At 33.5% G+C, this 5,763-nt stretch overlaps 1 non-coding gene across 1 annotated transcript; it reads left to right on the forward strand.

Moving 5' to 3' along the window:
• The first annotated feature begins 5,230 nt into the window (after positions 1 to 5,230).
• On the forward strand, positions 5,231 to 5,337 carry LOC149526783 (small nucleolar RNA R71). The gene has a single exon (XR_016351664.1). It is a non-coding gene; the product is annotated as a small nucleolar RNA R71 (small nucleolar RNA).
• The last annotated feature ends 426 nt before the right edge of the window (positions 5,338 to 5,763 follow it).

Genomic DNA, 5,763 nt, shown 5'->3' on the forward strand with positions numbered 1-5,763 from the left:
TTTCTTCCTTTACACGTGTACAATCAAAATATCAAAGTTACACTTCATTAAGGTGTCACCATAATATTAAATATTTACTTACCCACTTTTGCTTTATTAAATAATGGCACGCATGCCCACTTATGTCCTTTTTCTTCGAAATTCTTTCTTATTTCTTCTCCCCCACATAGACTAGTCATATAATCCTCCTTCATGACTAATTTTGACAATAATTAAAATATTAATATTTTAATATTATTTTATTAAAAAATTTTCCTTTAGCCTTCGAGGGCTCCCAAACATTTTACTTTGCCCCAGTTTATGTTTTTAGCACCCTTTTTAACTCCACAACTTCGACCTCAATATTTTATTATTATTTTTATTGCATACGAAATATTTTATGCTAAAATATTCTTTTTACCCTTCGACACTCTTAAATACTTTAATTAAACTCAATTGGTATCCAATAAGCTCTATTAACCACCATATCGAAGTACGGGGTGTTACAGAAGTGACCATGGCAAAGAATTTGAAAACATAGGTTTTGAACAATTATGTGAAGAAAATGGTTATGGTCATAATTTCTCAACCCCTAGAACTCCACAACAAAATGGTGTAGTTGAAAGGAAAAATTTAACTCTAGAAGAAATGGTTAGGACTATATTATGTGAGAAAAACTTACCTAGATATCTTTGGACCAAAGCCATTAACACTTCATGCTACATCAGAAATAGGGTAATGGTTATATCGAAGCTAAAAAGGACACCATATGAACTTTATAAAGGAAAGAAACCCAATATTGCATATTTTCATCCATTTGTTTGTAAATGTTATGCATTGAGTAATGGGAAAAATAATTTAAGGAAATTTAATGCCAAAAATGATGAAGGAATTTTTCTATGTTATTATCTAAACTTTAAAGCTTATAAAGTATTTAACAAGAGAACACTAGTGGTTGAAGAGTCAATACATGTGTTATTTGATGATTTTAACCCTTTTTCTAGAAAGCAAAACTATGAAGGTGATGTAGGTATCCTTCAAGAGAAAATCGAAAAGCTTGATCTCAACAAAGAAGGATCCAAAAAAGTTGAGAAGGCACCACAAAAAGAAAAACAACATATTGAACAAATTATTGAAGAAAAGGAGCCAAGCTACCCCATGGCAAGAAAAGAAGTTGATGAAAGCAAGATTATTGGCGATCCTACTCAAAGGGTAAGCACAAGAGCAAGAGCCAAATATGTTTGTGAGTATGTTACCTTTATTTCTCAAATTAAGCCAAAAAATATTGGTGATGCATTAAATGATGAACATTGGATTCTAATAATGCAAAAGGAACTAAATTAATTTGAGAGAAGTGAGGCATGGGAACTAGTGCCTAAACCACATAATTATCCCATTGTAGGTACAAAATGGGTACATAGAAACAAGATCAATGAATATGGCAATATAACTAGCAACAAAGCTAGATTGGTAGCTAAGGGATACAGTTAAGTAGACGGTATAGACTATGATGAGACTTATTTACCTGTGGCTAGGTTAGAAGTGATTGGGATGTTATGAGCCTTTTCATGTTACATGAACTTTAAATTATTTCAAATGGATGTTAAGACTACCTTTTCGAATGGGAAAATTATTGATGGGATATATATCTTGATTTAATGCTTACAAACTATGATGAATGAATACATTTCTTGATCACTTAATTAAAATATCTTGACTGGAAATATATCAATACTTGGATTAATGGCTAGGAATGTTGATTTTAATGCTACTATATTTGATAATTATCACTAACCTTTATCACTTGAGTTTAGGTACTTAAAGCTCACTCTTCTTAACCTTTTTGATATAACAAAAAGGGAGAGAAGGTTTATGAGCATATTGAAATGCTCTTAAGTTATCTAAAGGTTGAAACTTATTTTGAAAACATCATGCAATTGTTGAGGGAGAGAATCTCAAAGTTTTTACTCATTTCATACCCTTCTCACTTGAACTTTACCTTCTTAAATGTTTTCAAACAAGGGCATAGAGACTAATAGATTTTAGGGGAACTTTCAAGAGATTTCATTTGCAAATATGCTCATAAGTCTATCATATTAAAAAGGAAGAAACCATTAGCATTGAAATATCTTATGTTTTGATATGACAAAATAGCATGACATCTTGGTTTTAATGAAAAACATTTAAACTTCTCTAAATCATATTTTTAGCCTCTTAAAATCATACAATTGTTTTGAAAAGCCATGCATTATTAGAAAAATAACAAAAGCTTTCAAACATTGAATATTCAACTAACGAAACAAAGAGCAACCATGCCTTAACTTGACTTTAGATCACAAGGAAGGAAAAAATAGTTTAAGTAAAGTGCCAAAATGACCAAAAATCCTAAGGAAACAAAGCTCTAGTCGATCCTTGAAGAGCATTAATATGTCACAACCCAAATCCGGGGATTTATGACCGACACGCACAAGCTTGGTAGGCAAGCTCGCTAGACTCGAGGAAGCCTTTGTTTATAAACTTGATTAGCTTAAACATATACATGAAGCCTCTTGGCCAATATCATATCTATTAATATTTAAAACATTGAACCTACATAGCTCATAATGTAGCGCCCTGGCTCGTGTTCTTACACTGGACTTAACCATAAAAATACACATGGCCATACATTGGCTAATCATCATTTTTAAATCTCCAATCATCTCATTATATATAGGGTAGTGTTGTACCCATATAATCTGTTTAAAACATAACCATTTATACATCGCTGAAGCATAAGACAAGCCTATAACTTAACGAAGTGACACGGCCAGTGAATATACCACTTATCAAAATTGCATGTTTAACAATGACAATGCTAAGCCACCCAATCTTTGATGTCTATTTATTTGCACATTACAATCAAAGAAGGTGAGTCACACTTGTACTTAGTGAGTAGGAGAATATATCAATTGCAAATGTGCAAGCATAGTTACCATACATATCCTCTAATCATGCATGTGTATCATACATCATAAAACATGTACATATAAGACAAGTCAATCGTCACCTATCGATCATGGTTTAACATAGTCATTGTAGCAGTACTATGCTGCATATCTCTATCTATTAACATGTTAAGGTGGCATAATAATCATCCTCACCTTTTTTATCAAATAACTGTTGGGATGAGCTCTACAGCCAATTGGGATTGGGTAAGGCTTGATTTCAATCATGTAATAGTATCATTCATGTTGAATGATTAAAGGTTTTCCTTCATGAATAAGACATCAATTATAATGAGTTATAACTCTAATTGGATGAAGTCTGTGAGATTAATATGCCTTGCAAGGGAACTGTAATGGGTTGCAGCTATGAGATCCTTATGCATCAAAGCACAATCTCAAAATGTTTCTAGTAAATGTATCATTAAGGCTGAACATCAATGATGCTTAGGGATTGGTATATTTCAAAATTTGATGAAACCCATACAATACATTATCAAATCTAGCATATGCCCATCAATTTTAAGTAAAAACCTATCTTCAAAACACCATTCCATCCATAAAAAATAATTAGACAAAGAAAATGGAATATTTACCAAAATTTTGTTGCACTTAAATGCTTCTAATGAAGTAAATATGCTTTCAAATTCTTTAAACTCAAGGTTTAATGCAAGGAATTTCATAGTTTGAACTGATTTGGTAGTGGGGTAAGTGTAAAAAAGTGAAATTTTGCAAGTGGGGTCAAGAAAGAGGAAAAGTGGCTGCTAAAGGCTTAAAAATTGAGGGAAAAAAGTTATATAGGGCCTTGGGCCCAACACGGCACTAGACCTAGCACGTTGCAACACCGTTTGGACCTTGGGAACTTAACGTTTAAGTCCAAGGCAGCACTTCCAGTTCGATGCTGTAGCATCAAAGCCTCGGTTCCATTATGGAACCTGTGGCATCAACCAACATTATGCCCTCTAATGGCCAACACTACAATGCTAACTCTTGCCTTTTTTTATACTAATTATTTATAAAAATAAAGAAAAAAACACATTAATTAGCAAATTAGAAAATAAACTAAAAAATGAAAATAACATATCTTGAAGAAATAAATTAATCAATAAACAAAACTTGTTTATGTAAAGAAGACTTGGGTTGCCTCTTAAGTAGTGTTTTCTTTAACATATTTAGCTAGACTCCCAGTTTATCTCAGTTGGGGTCAAAAAGACTAATGGAAAAATGTTGACAATCTATGTCACCCCCCCAATAGTGCTTTAGTCAATGCCCATTCAACTTAAACCTTGCATTGGTTGTGTCGTCCTCTAGTTCAACAGCACCATACGGAAACACTCTTGAGATAAGAAATGGTCTTGATCACCTTGACTTCAACTTCCCAGGAAATAGCTTCAAACAAGAATTAAACAACAAAACATGTTGACCTAGCTTAAAATGTCATTTAGAAATCTTTTTATCAAGCCATTTTTTCATCCTCTCCTTGTAAATTTTGTCATTTTCATAGGCATCTAATAGATAAGAATCTCTTTACCACTTTTCAAGGTGATTGCCTTCACATGTTTTTTGCCCTACTTCCTTAGATTTGTCTTAATGTCACTAGGCAACGTCCTTTGAGCACTGTTGTTAATTGTGCTTGCCAACTGCCTAACTGGCATATCAAGGTTTCTCACTAAGGTTGCTTGACAATTGATGAGGGAGTCTATCTTGGCCATGTACTACATCATCAACTCCTCCATTGATGACCTCTTATCAGGAATTGGGGCTCTCAATTGATGTTGAAAACCAAGTGGTATGTTTAGTCTTGAAGCTAATGCTCCCTGGTTGTTTCCCTAAAAGAAGTTTGGATGGTTCCTCCATCAGAGATTATATGTGTTGGAAAAAGGGTTGTTTTAGTATCTATTTCCAACAAATTGAATATTTTTTTGTTATTACCTAGACACTGATCATTGGCATGTCCATCTCATAATATTCACACACTACAAAAAAACTTTGAACAAGATTAGTGCTAAAAGAATCAATTTTTTTAGTTATAGCCGCTACTTGTGCAGTTAATGTTGTGATGGCATCAACTTCATGAACTCCAACTACTTTTCTGCAAGTGGATCACTACGATAGCCATGGATAATTGTTTAATGCCATGTCTTCTAATAGATTGTATGCATCATCAATAGTCTTCTCCCATAAGAGCTCCTCCAACAGCTGCATCAATGATGTCTTGAACTTGACTATGCAATCAATTGTAAAACATATGCACTTGAAGCCACTTCAGAAAACCATAATGTGGGCAATGCCTAAATAGGTCCTTGATTCTATCCTAGGCTTGCTATAGTAACTCACCATCAAACTATATGAATGAAGTGATATCATTTCTCATTTTTGCTATCTTCACCAAAGGAAAGTATTTTGCAAAGAACTTCTGGGCAAGGGCATCCCATGTTGTGATTAAGGTTGTAAGTAATGAATTCAACCACACCTTTGCTCTATCCCTCAATGAGAATGCGAATAATCTTAATCAAATTGCATTATCTGTGACCATATTGTGCTTAAATGTTACATATCTCTAGGAAGTTAAATATGTGAGCATTTAGGTCATTATTCGAAAGACCCCCAAATTGAACTGATGTCTGAATCATGATGATTATGGCCTGCTTGATCTCTAAATTATTTGCTTGAATGGTTGGCCTTCTGATGCTTCATGGAATACCTTGGACTAAAGGAATAGCATAGTCTTTTAACGATCAATTTTCTTCAACTACCATCTCTTAGACTTACTGCTCTTTTGATTGTACGTCCATTGTATAAG

This window comes from Theobroma umbraticum, unplaced genomic scaffold, assembly GCF_002168275.2.
Source record: "Theobroma umbraticum cultivar Fairchild unplaced genomic scaffold, ASM216827v3 scaffold_146.0, whole genome shotgun sequence".
NCBI classification, from domain to species: Eukaryota; Viridiplantae; Streptophyta; class Magnoliopsida; order Malvales; family Malvaceae; genus Theobroma; species Theobroma umbraticum.